The sequence below is a fragment of the Gouania willdenowi genome, chromosome 4 (assembly GCF_900634775.1).
Source record: "Gouania willdenowi chromosome 4, fGouWil2.1, whole genome shotgun sequence".
NCBI classification, from domain to species: Eukaryota; Metazoa; Chordata; class Actinopteri; order Blenniiformes; family Gobiesocidae; genus Gouania; species Gouania willdenowi.
In genome coordinates, this window is record NC_041047.1 from 41,906,538 (window position 1) to 41,924,102 (window position 17,565).

Here is a 17,565-nt window from a genome sequence, read left to right on the forward strand (position 1 = left end):
GCCGATTTTTGTTGAAGTGTAAAAAAGTCCCTGTGTCCACGTGAATGTCCACATGTTTATGCTTCCGTCCATCCACTCTTTCATTATATCCATGTCACCAGTGCATCATAGCAACAGAACAAGCTGAAATCAACAAATCAGAATTAATTGTTTACAAGATCGAGGAATTAGTTAATTCAGAATTACAATCGGAATAAACCAGTCACCTATTTCAGATTTAAGGTTAATTCGAAATTACATTTAATTATTTAATTACAATTAAGTGTTTACAAGATCAGTTTAAAGAGGATTTAACTTTTCTTCTGAATTAAAAGGGAATTAAAGCTCCAATGTAAACGTGTAGAGTGGAATGAAGAACAAACACGAATTGTCTTGAAGAACTTCATGGCAATGAACACTCATCAATTTACATCTTTGACTTGGAGCAAAGACATCATTTATGTTGAGTGAGAAAAAAATTAGCCTGCTGATGTAATTGATGGTCAGAGAGGTACGCTGATTGGTCGCTGAGCCACAGAGGAGAGACGAGGAAGCCACAAGAGGTCGATTAGGAGACGGAACACTCAGCAAATCACAGTTATTGTTTTTTCACTCCTATGCTTAAAGTTAGCCTCTTAGCTACTTCTCTTAGTTCAGAACTGGAGAAACTTTGACTTTATTTCTCATTTGGGCTTCTCCCAGATGGAGGCACCTTTGGTAGCTGCATATAAAGGCCTACAGCTGGTGTTAATGTTCCTGGATGTGTGTGTCAAGCACTGGCCAAGCTGGAGCTGAATGTGAGAGACCATAATAAACAACAACCCCCCAATCCTCTGGGACTCAACCACCTATTTAAAGGCAGCTGTAGCAACACTTTAGAAGATTTTTATTTTCAAATTAATAAATGTGTTATTATCTACATATGAGGAAAGTTGTGTTGTATTGTGAATTAATCTAAGCATTAGTATTTGTATCAATAGTTATATCAGAACTTGGTATTGATGAGGAGACATTACATTTTATTTTTGCGTGCATTCTGGAAAAAAAAAGTCATATCAAACATTGTTACTTTGTGCCACATTTTGTCTCTCATAGTTGACGTATAATTATAATGAAAATTACACGCCTCTCCCATCTTTTTAAGTGGGAGTACTTGCACAATTGGTGTACTTTTTTGCCCCACTGTACGTAATTCAAATACATAATGAAATTATGCTTATCATTCACATTGTGTGTCTAGTTTTTCCGCTCAATAGCTGCATTTCCATTACCTTTGGAAATGAATTAACTTATATCGCTAAAAGTTTTTATGCTTGCATGAGGTTTTTTAGACGTTTTGATTTTGAAACATAAACGTTCAATGCAAACACTTTTTCCACAACTATTCATGATATAATGGGACGTACCTGGTCACATGACCACTTCTCTCCGGGAAAACATGGCGCAGTACGTGTGGACAGAACAGGAGACCGAGACAATGGAAACATGGAAATGTTAGAAATATCCTGTAATGGAAACACAGCTGATGTTTGACGTGTTTGGCATGCAATTAAGATAAATATTTTAAGTAATATACAGTAACTGAAGCTTTACCAATATGTATTTTTAAATGCTCTTTTACTGTTGAAGACTTTACATCCAAATGGAGTTCTGGCTCCTGCTCTTTCAATTGCAGTAAACATGGGACATGCCACAGAAAGTGGTCAGAAAGGGGCTTTAGTTAGAGAATATGCTGCAATTTGTGGAGTGCTTTGAAGTGATGCTTTAAAATGGGTTTTTGCTGCTGCTGCAACTATTCTAGAAAAAGTCGTGGCTCGGAGTGCAAACACTGCCTGAGCTCATTGTCCTTCCACATGTTTCAGGGCTGCCTTCATACTTCAATGAAGAGGCTTGTGTGCTGAATCTCTCTGTGCATCTCAGTCCGACTCTGTTCATTATCCAACAGAGATAACCCATGCAGGGTAAAATGCAAAGTCAGCAGCCGACACATTCTGTGCACTCTCCCTATTGTCTCTCATAGAGCCGCCCCCAATATCAGAACTCATCGAAATACAATAAGTGTGCTTCCCTTTAGTTCTTTACTTTAGGTTTTATTAGGAACTGTGAGGCATTTAACCAAAGCCACATTTAATCTTCTAAAGCACGTGTCAAACTCAAGGCCCAGGGGCCAAATCCGGCCCTTTAGAGCGTCCAATGCGGCCTGCAGAAGTAAGTAAAAATGACAGATTATTATTATGTAAATTAACAAAAAATCCAGTTGTAGAGATCTCAAATTCAGCAATTTATTGAAACTCTACATTTTAAAGTGCAAACTGTGGAAAGCACTGCAAATCTTGCAAATTTTCAAAAACAATTCCACAACATTCCTCTAAATTACACAAAATTTGGTATAACAAAATCAATATTTTTTTAATTAATTGAACTGATATTGAAAACTATGGCACAATGATCGTAAAAATTGTGCTTTTGTTCTGCCACTTAAAATGTACGGCCCACTTGAGATCAAATTGGACCGTATTTGGTACCCCTGATCTAAAGTGAAAAACATTAGCATTACCCTATACTATCATGTCACGTTTAGACCATGTTATTTTTCCCACACTGGATTATTATGTTGTCCTTTTTAATGCTATGCATTTTTTTTACTCTCAAAATTAAACAAGGACTGGTTAAAAAAGACAAGTATCACACTTCACTCCCATGTAAAGGTCAAGAATGTCAATTTAAACAGTTGATAGACACTCAAACAGGATGGACAGTTGGACTTTTAGACACATTTCTGTAGACACACTTTCATAATAACCTCCAGCCTTTGTCTGATCTCTAGACCTTTTCAAACTGCAGGAACTCTAAGCCATGAAGAACCAGACCAGCCAAGGATAAGAACAATGCTGGGAATCTTAAAAATCCCATAAACATCAACCACCAACAGCACCATCCACTGTTGTTTAGACATGAGAGCTCACAGGATGATCTGAGAATGTAGCAGATGACGATCAATGCAGGGACACTTCGACCCCAAAAGATTCAGTCTCATCTGGCCTCTCCCTGTGAAGATGGAATCTGAAGATAAAGTCGACCCTACAGGTTGGACTAAACACATTCTGCTTACATGAGTTAAAATAAAACAAGGTGCGTTTCTCCCTTTCAACATCTTATTCTACTGTAGAGGAGCTAGTGTTTCCTAATACAATTGTACACAACGATGGATCTGCGCACTCCAGAAACACGAGCTGATAAAAAGCCTAACCCTAATCTGATTTCAAACAAACAGAAATACAGAGTCTGCAGACAGAGATGAAACACAACACAGATTTCTTCATAGAATCAGTAGTTCCATCTGTTTTACTCAGCGCTCTGCTGCAAACCTTTCTTTATCAGGTCTGATGACAGAACTTACTTTAGGAATTTTTATAATCAGTAGTAATATATATATATATATATATATATATATATATATATATATATATTGTTTAGGACAGATATTTTGAGTTAATGACAGTGAACATGGTGGGAAACCAGCACAACATGCATGGTATGTAGCATGTCACATACTCCTGTTATTGATCTTGACCATGAACAAAGTGTTTCACAGTTAGTATTTGTTAGCAGAGATGATTATTCATACGTTAAACCAATAAATGACTAAAGGGGAAAACTATCCAAAGGTTGTGAAGTAACAGGAGACAAAGACTAGACAAAGTGTAAATGAGCAGAGTTCAGCTCCTAAAAACCAAGTCCTGACCACAGTACACATTACCATACTACAGATGAACAATATTGAAGAACAGTCATGTGGAGATAGAGACATCTATAAGGGGGAATAAAGGAGAGAGATTTTTGGAGTCCATCCATAAAGTCAGCAAAACAATGGTCCATTGTTCTATGAATCTGTGATAACCACATGTATTTATTTATCTGAGTAATATCCACTGTTATCCAGGAAGTTTAGTATTATTTGCTCCATAGAATATTACAGTAGCCATCTTAAAGATGTAAATTCAAAATTGCAGACTTCCTGTTGAATTTAGGTTATAGGCCCAAGCTACATTTTTGCTAGTCACAGTTCACTGCATATACCTACTGAATGCCATCCAGCGAGTTCAAACCGGTCAAAAGTTCCAAACTCTAGGTGGCGCTAACGAGTCCTGAAATTGCATCTAAAAAATGACACGTCAAATTTTTCACCAAACTATATAGTCCAGCCAAATGTCATGAAATTGCAACCAAAGAAGAAAAAGAAGAATCCTCACGGGAACAAAGCTCGGGCCCTAATTGTGTAGTTGCAGAAAAAGGGTAAAATTAAGCAAAAATGGGCTCAAATTCTTGAGAAAATATTCTTAGTGTCTTGAAGGCATCTGGCGGCCCCCTCCCAGTGTCCCAAACAGGGTCGTTAACCCAAGGTTTCAACCCCTGTCCGCTGAATACTGATTCTCGTCTTTTAGTTTCCATATATTCCTGTTTGTCTCCAACTAAATATTTTGACCAGTTTTGTTACAGGGGTGATGCAACTCATGTACTGGTTATCATGAATAATGACTAAGGGCTCTATTCTACTGTCTGGACTTAAGCGCTTTAGCGCTTTTCTGCGCGCCTGCAATTACGCGCTTCTCTCCTGCATATTCTCCAGTTCAGACTCATGACACGCCCACCACGCATAAATCAGCCAAAAGTGCGTAATCAGTGAATTAATGTGGTCTGAAGCAAATTTGGCGGACTGGACATGATGTCATTTTTGGGCTGTCTAGAAATCACGGCACATGGAGTTGAAAATGTCATTGATCCATCTAACAGCGCACATTAGTCATCATGTTTTACTAGTTATTTACTTTTGTAATGGATCAAACTGTGGCTTTGCGTTATACACAGTGTTAAAATAGTTGGGCATCAGTCTGACGTCTGTCAATGAGCAGCAGCAGCTGATGTGCACATTCAGCTAAACGGCTCCGCGGCGCTGCTCTCACCCATTTCCTGAAAAAGGATCGGACAACACAGGTAAAATACAATTAAATGTAACACATTTTGTCCCGTTTAGAACTGGTAAATGTGAACATATTAGTAACGCTGATGGTCAATCCTTTGGCACGCTTGTGTGACTCCCCCCTGCCACCCCCGGCACAGCACGACAGTGTCCCTTTGGATAGATTCTCTCCGGTAGTCTCTTCTGCAATATTATGAGTCTGTGTGGGTTCAATTGTAACTAAGTCCATACTTCTAGTACAATATAATGTTTCACCTTACCGGGGCGCTGCACTCATTCCAGGTTCAAAAGCGCGTAAAAGGAAAATAACATAAGCCACCGGCAGAATGCGCGTAAAGCCCTGATTTGAATGGGAACGCCCACATTTCAGGGACGCTCCACCCAGAGTGCTTAACGGGGATCAAGGGAGCGCCAGCGACTGATCAGTACAGGGGAAAAATAGCGCACAGCCAAAAACAGTGGTGCTGCACGGCTTTTTTGACTTTGAAGCTTATGGAAGAATATAGAGCCCTAAATGAACAGAGCAGACAAATAGAATGAGAGGCTGTGGTTGGGTGTAACTAACTATGTGTTCCATTGACTCCATCCTCTATGTTTTTCTAGTTGAGCCAATTGGACGAGTGGATAAGCTGTGGGCTCTTAGAAAGCCCATTTACTCTGTGGAGCACTCACACACTGTTCTCTTCACTTTTGGTAGTGGCTCATTACACACTCAGTTATAAACCACTGGTTTCCAGTGTGTGTACGGAAACTAAAGGGTTATGGATCCACAGGCTGCACCTTCTCTAGGCTCTGCATTTAAGCTTTAAATCCAGTGTGACGCTCTTTTACAGCCAGTCAGATGTATTTCATACAAAGTGCTCCATGAGCAATTTTTAGGCATTACTATTGGCTGCTCAACAGAAGTCAATGTGTGTCCACGTCTTGTTGATAATGAAGGTGCATTGGTGAACGTTCCAGCAGGAAAAGTTTCCATCGTAGCGTTATGCACAACTGTTACACGGTAAAGCAAGACAAAAAAGAAGAACGACACGCAGGAGCGTGGACTCAAAGCGGGCGTCTGCACCACGTACCTGTGTCAGAGGGAGAGTGATAACAGACGGAATAAATTGTAAGTAAAACTTAGACAAGTATATCCAAGGTGGAGAGAACATGCTCACTCCTGTCAACCTGACCACGTTAGCACTTTGGGATGGGGAGGGCAGTCACTACAGACTGATACATGCTTTCATGTTAGTTATGAAACATTAAAAATAACTCCCCAAAAACATTGTGCACATTCACGAGAATGCTGGTGGATTCAAAACAGTGAGGGGAGCCTCACGATTCTACATACTGCAGCATTAACCTTCCTCTTATGTTAGCTTTCTCTTTTCATCTCTCATTTTTTTAACAAGGTCAAATAAGCAACAAGCAAATCAAACCAGTAGAAATCAAATACTAGTAGTAAACTTTTAAAAAACAGAATTGGAGTAAAAGTGTTTGTATGTGTGTGAGTTTAGATGTTAGACATTGTCCAAGGTAATCATGTATCAGTCCTATCTAGGACCCAATGTTTTCCTTTTTGTTTTTTGTTTTGTTCTTCTCAGGAGTTCCACTCACTGCTTAGTCTGTGTTCATCTGTAGATTTCAGGCATAAATTATTTTTGCATCACAGGCTGCCCACATTTTAATGACACACTTCCCTGGACTTCTGGAGCAATTTACTTAGAAAGGCACACAATGTTCATCTACTGTCAGCGTTTGGTTGAACACCAGTGGAAGGAGCTTATCCAACTATGCCAGACAATTCTGATGGGGTATATCAGTGTTTCAGATCTTATTCTGGTTTCTCTGCTGTCAACTGTGAGTACTAGTCCTGATATTATTTTGAAAGCTTTGAAGTGACAATGTTGCCCAGAAAATATTGTTGGAGATCACAGATCTCCAACAATAAAAACACCAACATAAGCATCCGGGTATTTCTGATTGATTTCACCACACACTTTATCTTCAAGTTTTGTCATGGGAATAATGACTGTAGCTCAAATAACTCAAACATGTGTTGATGTCACTGACACTCATCACAACAAACGTTGTCCCCAAATTCATTTGAAAAGATACAGTTCTTAATTAATGTACATGTACGGCTTTGATTCTAACATATTACTGTTAATTTCATGTCACAAATGTTAGTTCTACCTCAGGTGTGTAGAATAAGTTTTCAGTCAAATGGTCCCAAACTTTTGAGACTTGAGGTTGGTTCTTTTGTTGCGTAACTCTTCCTCACAATGTAAATGGTGAAGCAACACTGCACCCAGCAGTTCATGTATGGTACTGCAGCAAAAAGTGAAGCAAAAAGCGGCTGCCAGCCTGATTTTATCACAAATTTACAACATTAAACTTTGCCTATGAGTGACCTCCTCATCAGATGTGTCTTTGTCTTCTGGCTAAAACTAGCTCATCTGAATTCAATCGAAGTTCGCTCACGGAATCTCGTCCATGGTGCATGCAGCAAACTCACCAACTCTACACGGAATTGAGCTCAAATGTTTATTTTATTGAGGAGAAACTGAATGTTATGAACAAAATGAGAATCGCCTAAAGCTCACATACCAAAGCCCAAACCGGACGCCACGAAAGTTGCCATAGTGGGGCTCACTGCCACATAGTTTCCAGTGGAAAATTTCCAGCAACCCAGTGCCCACAAGCACCACGTTTTTTTTTGCGGAGGTACAATAAAAGTGCCAAGCCACTGTCTTGTGTGACCCAGTACGCCGCACATTCAAATTTAAAGTTTGCAAGCACTGCCTGCAGAGTCCGCTGAGTTCCACGGCCTGATGTTTGGACCTTAGTTAAATGCCATATACATTTAAATAAACATCCAACACTTTGTGACACAGAAATCCAAAGGGGAAGCCTTGCTACTTTCTAAACCATCAGCTGTGTTGTTCATAACCTGTGTAGGGTCTCCTTCTTTAGCATGATCGCAGAAAATGGATGGAAAAACAGAATTCACGTTCTACAAGAGAACAAAGCTATTTGCATGCATTTACTGTTTTGGTGCAATATCACTCATTTACACACTATTTTCACTGGAAAATGGGTGATTGAATGTCTATAAAGTGTAACAAATGGACAATAATGTCCAATCCTGCCCATGATCCTGTTTAAAATCTTGCGCAATATGTAACAGTTGAAGTAGTGATCATGTCATCCTGTGACTGAAGATGAATGCAGAGCTTCATCTGAAGTGTGTTTTTAATGTGTTGGTTCACATTATTATGACTGCATTGGAGTCTGTAAAGGCTTTGGTACAATGACAGGTTTAGCTGATGGTGTATTAGCTGAACTGGTGAATCATTTACCTGGTGACACATCACAGCAGAAGTATCTCCATCACACGGCTGCACTGGATTTTGTGCAAAACGTGAGGGGGATTTTCCAGCTGAAGGTAATTGAAGGTTTCATAAATAATGTTTTGGACCACACCACAAATTTTCAGTTTTCCTGTTAAACGAGAGGCTGAGGGTTAGCAATGTAGCTAAAATCGCTCTCACTCCATAATCTTGTGTGAATTCAGCATAACCATCCCATTTACCAAGGTCATATGAAGGATATAAAATGTAAAATGTAGTTGACTCTATTAACTTTTAGGGCTGGGTATCGCCAGGTACCTCCCAATACGATATATTGCCATATTTTTGCCCACGATAACAATATTATCATGATACAGCAATTCTACAATAATGGATATATCACGGGAAATTGAATCCACGATACATCACAATATCTGTGTCACTGAAGAAATTCTGAATTTATTGACTGCACTGAATCCATTTCACAGGAATTACAAAACATTGTCAATCAATTTCACATGAATGACAGCCAAGTAAAACAAAGTGTAGTCCAATGTCCTTGTGTTATGTTTAAGTCTGTAAGGGAAGAATGATACAAAATAATGCTTCACTAAAATATTGTTCATGATGTTTGTGCACATTAACTTTAAAGGGGACATATCATGCTAAATCCACTTTTTTTAGCACTTAACTGCATTTTGATGTATATTTAGAGTGTTTAGAAGTACAGAAAAGTTAAAATAATCTCTTCAGGTGCTTGATATATTTATATTCTGTTTTGGTCATATTTTTCAATCTGTTTCGATTTTTTCAATTCTCTGTTACTTTTTTGAACAATAACGTCAGCGGAACTGCCAAATTAGGACATCGACTCCAGGCCCAACACTTCGAGCAATCCGCCATTTTTATTTCTCGCTTTTATTTTGTAGTCCAAGCTCCAGGATACAAGGTTACGAGAGGATAAGTCAAAATGTTTGGTTGTTGGATGTAGTAACCCACACGCTTCATTACACCGTCTCCCAGCATCAGAACCTTTTCAAAGTGCCTGGTTGAGTTTTATTTTTCACAGAAATGTACCCACATCTGTGGGTAAGGTCATTTTTGTGTGCACGCAGCACTTCAAGGATGACTGCTTCAACAACCTCCGCCAGTATAAAGAAGGATTTGCCGAAAGACTTCGTCTGATTGAGGGTTCAATTCCTTCTATCTTTAGAGACGACGAACAGAGCACTTCGGTAAGCTGTAAATAACGCTAAAAAGTGTGATGATAAGACGTCCCTGTCATTATTTTGTTAGCATTAGCAGTTGCACCGTCTTCATATGTTAGCGCTGTGTGCTCGTTTTAGATCCTTGATGATATGGCCTACGTGGTTTAATTTAAGTCTAAAGTTTTCATTAGTCATTTCATTTTGCCGTTTTTGTCTCCGAAAAGACTGTATTAAAATGCATTTCGTGACGTTAGCTTGGCGCTAGCGTTAGCGCGGTGCTTGTGTTAGCTCACTTATTAACATCCATATGAAGACGTTGTTCTGCAGGTTAATCATCTTCATTTTCATCTCGCTCTGCCGGGTCAGACTCTGACTGAAACATGTAAAGCTGATGGACAAGTCTTCTGTTGTTGACATTTTGTAAATAATGTGTGAATAAACTTTTTCTGCACCGTTACATAGCCAAATCTCTTCTATCAAACTACAAAAATGGCCGACCAGGGTGGAGTTGAACCTGGAGAGGGGGCGGGGTATGAAGTGTCTCATTTGCATTTAAAGAGACCGCACCAAAACGAGTTGCTCTTAGAAGCACATCAGAAAAGAGATAGAAAAGGGGTCTGTGGAGCTATAATAATGAGGAATTCAGACCCATGCAGTGCAGTTCCGCTTTATATAGACCACAACTGTATGATTTATATCTAAAAAGGAAGGATTTAAAACCATAATATGTCCCCTTTAAATCATTAAAAACAAAATGAATGCAGAAAATACTAATTTCAGTGCTAATAGTATCAACTTCTCTGTAAAAATGGACACCAGATATCAGTGCTGCTTAACAAGCAGAATTAACTTGTTTTATGAAAACTGGAAAATTTTACTGTATATAAAAAATGTACATTTCAGTTAGTGCATTATAATATATAACATAAACAACTGGGCACATATTTTAACTTACACCATGTGAAGTTGAACTTAAACCTGCACTGCAGACTGCACATACATTTCAGTGCTAATACTAATATCAATTTGTTATTGATTAAACTTGACAACCTGAGAACATTTAACTTGTGTTTAGCACTTAAGTTGTGTAAAAAAGGAAAACAAAAAACAAACATAAAAAACAATATTTGCAAACTATATTTGACAAAATATAAAATATGTAAACATAGAATATAGGTTCTGCAATATCAACTTTTAACTAATATCTTAAAGTGCTAAATACCAACTAACTATTAAATCCATATCAGAGGACTGTAGAGACCAATGTTTGTTATGATTGTGTTTGATTGTGTAATGGGTTTTAATCTAGTATTATGTTGTGGGTTTCAGTCCCAGTGCAGCTCTTTTAAAGCAGTTTAAGTAGTAGTAGATTTTTCCTGTGTTCTCTCAGGTGTTTCTCCTTCCCTGATTATCTTCCCTGCACTGTTTAAGGAGTGTTCGTCTTTGTTTCTCTCTCCTCATGTTCCTGGATTACCTCTCATTTTCCCTGAGCCTGACAATTTGTCTCTATGGGGTAATTTGGTCTCATGGACTTTGTTTCTTTCAGTAATTTGTTTTCAATTTTTTGTTTCAAAACACAATTTATGTGCACTATTTGCCTCCTCATCGCTCCGCACTTAGATTCTCTTGTGCATCTTGTGCACCTTCCTGTCGAAAGGATGATGCAGATTTACATGAAATCAGAAAAGCAGAGAAGAGAAGCAACTCACTCCTGCACATTTAGCTAATAGACAACAGTTTTACAATGTGGGTGTGTACGTGTGGGGGATTGTGTGTTAAATGGGCTGATGCCAAAATCCTTCTTTTTGCCTGCCTCTCATTGATTCTATTGGAGTCAATTTATGAGTGTGTATGAAAGCTTCTATTTGTGTGTGTGTGTGTACACAGTCTTTTTCTGGATGTCTGTCACAGCATACAGCCATCTCGGGCCAGGCGAGCAACAAAGCGTGCGATACGCATGTGTGAGGGTGTATTTGTGTGAGCTTCGTGCAGACGTGTGAAAGCCACTGCAGCATAAAAGTAACCACCATGATGGACAAGAACACTGGACAAGTCTACCTGTCCGTCCGTCTGTCTGCTTGGAACCGTCTTCACAATTTCATCTGGATGCTTCACACATCAGCTCACATTTCACTCACAGCCACCAGCAAAGTCTGTCCATAAGCACAACCACGTTGTTCGCATAGACGAGTGAGATTAAACTGCACCAATACACAATTAAACAGTATTTATCACTTTCCTCAGACCTTAAGCAGTAAACATCACTTCACCAACATTATTGTGCAGATGTAGGTCAGTGTAGTGGATCTGACATGAGCTGTACCTCATTAACATTTTCTTACATGCTACCGTAGCGAGCATCAAACAGGGTGTTGAGCCAATGCTGTGCAGCAATGTGTAAAGTAAGTGTTAATGCATTTTTACCAATGTTACAGCAACACCGAGGTGTGTGTGGACTTTAAGTGTGGCAGAGAGCTGCATGTCGAAGGTCTAAAAGTAAGAAGTGAGCAGAATAATCAAGCTGCTGCTACTGAGAGTCAACAGCCCACATACCAAGTTACTGATACTGTTGTGTCTGACAGTGGCAGTGAAAGAAAGCATCTACTGCAGTCGGTTCTGCTTTTATTTCATTGATTCATTTTTAACCTGAACCTGCGAAGCAAATTTACAATGAGCTCTGAATGGCCAACGGTGCAGCGGTGGCTTTGATGACCTAGACCACGTGTCAAACCCGGGGGCCAAATCTGTCCCTTTAGCCCGTGCATTTCGGCCCGCAGGAGAAAAGAAGTAGAAAAGTCAGAAAAATACATGAATTACAGCGTAAATTACCGAATAATTCAATTGTAGATCTCTCAGCCCTTCTATACACAAATTAACACCACAATATTTGGAGGATGGCGGAGGGTTTTCCCACGCTTTTACTACATGATTGCAGTCATTTTAAATCTCAAATTGTTCAAAGAACTGAATTTGCCTCAAAGCATTTCCCCAAATTAAATAACAGTTGGTCCGAAAAATAAATGAATTTGAAAGAGAAAATCCTGCAGAGACTGATATCTGTCACTTAATACCTGGATATTGTGGGCATCGTACATACTTTATTAATCATTTATACGTCAAAGTGCAAACTTGGGGACATTAATGTTAAAACTGCTAATTTTCCTGCCTAAAATCTGCAGCCCACTTAATTCCAATTCCAATTTTTTTATAAAGCAATTTCCATTTGTTAAATCCATACAGGTCCTTTCAAAATAAACATCTGGTTTCACAGGAAGTGCCACCACATATAAAATAAAAGCTCATAACTTAACCTTAACTCTGCTTTGGGGTCACTTACAACATTCCCAGCAGGTTTGTAGAAGTGTGAAATGGAGATCAACGACAAATAAGACATTATAAAACATATACTTAAATATTTAGTGCATGAACATATCCCAACTTGTGCATGTCATTTCAAGATGATTTACTTTCATGAACTGCAAAATAATGACAACTGAAGTGTTTGTTAGAAAACACAGTTGGTGAAAGGCTGCTTAAAACCAGGAGTTCTTTACGTAGGCTCTTATCAACAAGAGTTCAAGCAGAAAAAAAGCTTCATCAAACATATTTTTAGAAAGGTGGTGCCTTACACATTGATAGAAGACAATGTTAAAATCAGCCTTTATGTATATCTGGGTCACATCAATAATGTAATAGACAAAGGAAAAGCTGAGATGTTGTTTTTGATAACACGTCTCATTTGTTACTCACGACTAATGTGCTGGATTTGGATCCACTCTTTCAAATGGCCTGGGAAGGACAGAAAGCAAAGTGAGATATGGAGGAAGTGTGGCTTATTTGCATTATTCAACAAAGTGAAGAGTCTTTTTGTCCAAGTGACTAAAATGGAGCCAGGAAAGACTCCGGAATGAGGGAGCGTATTTCTCGACGGCCCTCGCTACTCCGTAGAAGGGCTGCCCTTTGAAACACACGGAACAATACTTTCCACATTTCTGTCTGAAAACACAGTTGATGGCATTTAAAGCATCTGCAGGGAGCTAACGGTCTGTATGTTTGGGGAAAAGGATCAAATACCTGGAAAAGGAAGGAGGAAGATGAGGAATCACACCTACATCATTTTATATTTCAAATGTGAAACATCATGAATTAGGTGTCATGAAGGTTGTTATCAAGTGTGTTTTGCTAAATTGTGACTCCTTTGAAACTATGTTGGCATATTTTTGGTTAGGTGGAGGGATCTAATGGGGTTAGGTAGGGTAATGGTTCAGGGTTAGGATAGGGAACTAGAGGTAAGGTTTGGACAATAGGATGAAAGAAAGAAGAAAAGTGGAAAAAAGTTCAACTCTGTACAAAACTTTGATATTTTGCATATAACAAGGATGTCCAGAAGCGTAGGCAGCGGGCGTAATTGGCTACTTCTCTCTTTCTGGTCACCTTCTACTCTTAAACATGTTATTAAGTGATTCCTTAGCCCTTTAGCACCAAAAGAATATCTGTAACATTGCGTGAATATCTGTAAAAGTCAGGTTTCTCTATTAGCTCTGTCTGCTAGCGCATAGCATCTCTTCTTCACTGCACAGAATAGCTGCAACCCAACCAAACATAGGGTTACCAGCGCCCTCTGCCCTCGGCTGCAACTGAAGGAAAACAATCATTCTCTTTTCCCCACAATTCACCAATAATATAATAAATCTTAACATTCACAACGTTACCGAATTCAACTAAATTAAATAAACATTATCTTTAAGAAAGATTCAACAAAGAAAAGAGTCGCTGGTAAGAATAATTCACAAACCAATGTTGAAAAGAGTAGATTTTAAATTGGTTTTTAATTCTTCTCTTTTTAAAAAAAACATTCATGATCAATGTCATCATGAATCATGAATTAAAAGTCCTGTGTCTATGGTAAATTGGGGTATTGTAATGCAATCCAAATCTCTATGCACAATTAAATGAACGTTGTAAAGCTGCAACTCCCAACTAGAGACAACTTCATACAATTTACTTTCACATATTTATTAATTTAGAGGTGTAACAATTCATCTACTAGAAGAGGGAGATCATCACTTATTGATTTATTTTATGTTTGCCTTTGGTTGTGTGTATTTATGTGTATGCGTCATCACAGAGCCGTATAAATGTATAATTTATGTGTGTAGCTATTCCTACACAATCATTTGTTTTGGATTTGTATCTTAATGTAAATAACTATGAATATTATACTTTATTGTAGCTAAGTATAGATGATCAATAAATCAATACATCCTCCCACTTCTTTTCAGATTTAATTGTGATTTTCATTTATTTGTGTCACTGTTTTCTCTCTTTAAAGCAGAACTAAGTAACTTGCGCTTAACGCTCCCCCTAAAGGTCCTTTTTGGTTATGGTAATGTCATAAAAACTCCACCCCACCCCACAGCTACATGTGCACCTTTGCTCTCACAAGACAGTAGCAACCGATCACTGAAAAATCCTAATACAACAGTGACACTAACGGTGCTTTCACACATAAAGTCCCATATGAGCATGTGAACAGTATGAAGAAGAGAGAGAAGTAAAATAAATGAGTGATGTGGGAGTAATACGGAACGGAGTGTGGAAATGTGTGTGATGTGTTTGTGTGCTGACAAAGCGGCTCTGAAAATGGATGGATGGATGAATGGATGGATGGATGGATGGATATTTGTGCTCTGTTCCTCAGATAAAGGTCTTCTCTGCCTTTTTTTTGCTGGTTCCGCCATGATATAAGTTATAGAAAAGTGAATTTGTAGACAACCGTGTGCAGCCTCAGGGCTGGTCATAATCTAGCATTAGTTTGTATTGGACTGCTGTAAAGCAGTACGTCTGCCACTGGGTCGGAGGCAGCGAAAGTTGCAAGTGTGGTTTTCTGGCCAGGGGGAGATGAAAGATCCCCCAGTCACCCCATAAACACTTGTATTACCCTCACAGGGTTTACGAGAAGGATTTATTAAGGTGAAAATTTTACTTAGTTCTGCTTTAAGTCCCTTCACAATTGTTTCTATATTTTATTATAATTTTACTACATGTTTAGAATAAAATACACTAACATACAAACCCCATAAAGTCCCGGTAAAAGGAAAGAATTGCCAAAACATAAAGCCACTGAAGCAATATAATTTAGAGTGGGTTAAACCATTATTAAACTCTGATTTCCCTCTGGGTGTAATTGATTTAAATCCTCAAAGGTCATAGTGCTGCATACATGAGCGCATTGGCAAAGTTTGAGGTGAAAAGACAAGAATACAGCAGATTAATTTCCCTAAAGTTGAACAGTTTTAAAGGACCAGTTTTCTTTATATTATAATAAAGTCATTTACAAGCTTTAGATGTTGAATTGTATTCTCAAGCTAGCTTTTATTGTTTTTAGGATTTGAAACTTTATACGGAGAAAAGCTAGTGTTTAATATCTTTAGTGTATTATTTACTTTTGAAAGCTATATATATATATATATATTTTTTTTTTTTTTTTGAAGGGGTAAAAAAAATTTCTGTAGAGAAAGTGATGTGAGCTCACTTTTAAAAAGGAAAAAATAGGCTTTTCCCAAGAAACTCTGAATGGATGTCATCTCATTTTTAGTTCTTATGGCAACAATCAGAATCCATTAGGGTAAAAGAAAGAGACATTGTTAATTATAAATGTGCGTGGGCCTCAATTGATCCTGAGTTGATAATGTTGGGTTACCAAGGTAATGCTCTACTGCTTTGGGAATTACACAGTCACACACACAGGGAGAGAGAGAGAGAGAGAGAGAGAGAGAGAGAGAGAGAGAGCTGGGTTTTCATTACCTTTTGTAATGCACAAAATCTAAAATGCGCAATAAAAACGGTAATGGAAACTCTTGAATTTCGAAGAAACAATCAAAAGTTTTAACGCTTTCATGAGTAAGTATTTCCGACATTCCAATATTGAAATGAGTTGCAAAAGCGCAATGGAAACAATATTTACCTCAAATACACGTCACGGGAGTTATGAGGCTCCTCCCAAAAACAACCTTCAAAACACAAATATACTTTGTCGACGTTTAGAAATAACGCTTTTATTTTTCAGAAATCTGTAATGGAAACCCAGAGAGAGAGAGAGAGAAAACATTTTTTTTTTTTTTTTTTATCCCAGACCATCTACTTTATCTAATATATAATGCACTTATGGCAATCAACGTGAACTTAATAACAACAATGTATTTTTGGAAACAGTATTTAGGATATGTAGTTCCCTTTATCATTGAAAAATTATGAAATAAAAACTTTAACTTCAATAATCAGTGGAAAAATCGCTCCACCAACAACCTCTCACCTAAACCTGAAATCTGTGTAGAGAACTAATGAAGAGATGTCCACAGAAGGTGACTCTCTTACCCACATTCGGAATTGAAGAAACTCTTGTGCTCCACACACTTTGCAAAAACAAAAGGAGCGAGGGAGAAACAAGGACCCCTTTCTCCAAAGACCAGCCCCTCCCCACTGCCATACAGAACCATCTCCACACCTCCTATCTCCAACAAAGAATATGTATATCTCAAATCTGTGTACAAAATGTATATACCAGTTAGTCAGTGTAACCTTTGAATCATTGTGAAATTGCTTATTATCATCATGTTGTATGTTATTTATATTCACCTGAATAATAACTGCACACATTATACCTGCTGTTTTTATTAAAATTATGATTTTATTAGACTGCTAATTAGCAACAAGAACCCACCAAAAAGGCAAAGGTATTGATTAATAACCCATAAAAGTGATCTAGAACACAAACAGCAATTTCTAGATGGCACCCTGGCCTCACTAAATGTTAATATTAAGAATGATTATTAATGTTATCACATTTTAAAACCCTTGTTCCCCTACATCTAAAACTAATTCAGCAGTAATGTTTTATTTGATGTAAACACCATTGGGCGATGTTTGAAGCCTCAGGTTATTAGGACTCTTTTCTACTGAAATGATTTCTTTTCAGCTATAATTTTCAGATTTTAGATTACCTGGCACTGATAGTAATCGCCACAATAATCTTAATATTATGTAAATTGTGTGAATT

The 17,565-nt window shown here is 38.1% G+C and overlaps 1 protein-coding gene across 5 annotated transcripts in view; it reads right to left on the bottom strand.

Moving 5' to 3' along the window:
• The window catches only part of naaladl2 (N-acetylated alpha-linked acidic dipeptidase like 2), a 703,949-nt gene that overhangs the window by 547,445 nt on the left and 138,939 nt on the right, over positions 1-17,565 (bottom strand). For 4 of the 5 annotated variants that reach the window (XR_003673909.1, XM_028444645.1, XM_028444646.1 and 1 more), the window contains one exon: positions 13,257-13,295. The exons of the other annotated variant lie outside the window; for it this stretch is intronic. The gene's annotated coding sequence lies outside the window, so the exon portion shown is untranslated. The remainder of the gene's footprint in view (positions 1-13,256; positions 13,296-17,565) is intronic. 5 annotated transcript variants of the gene reach the window in all.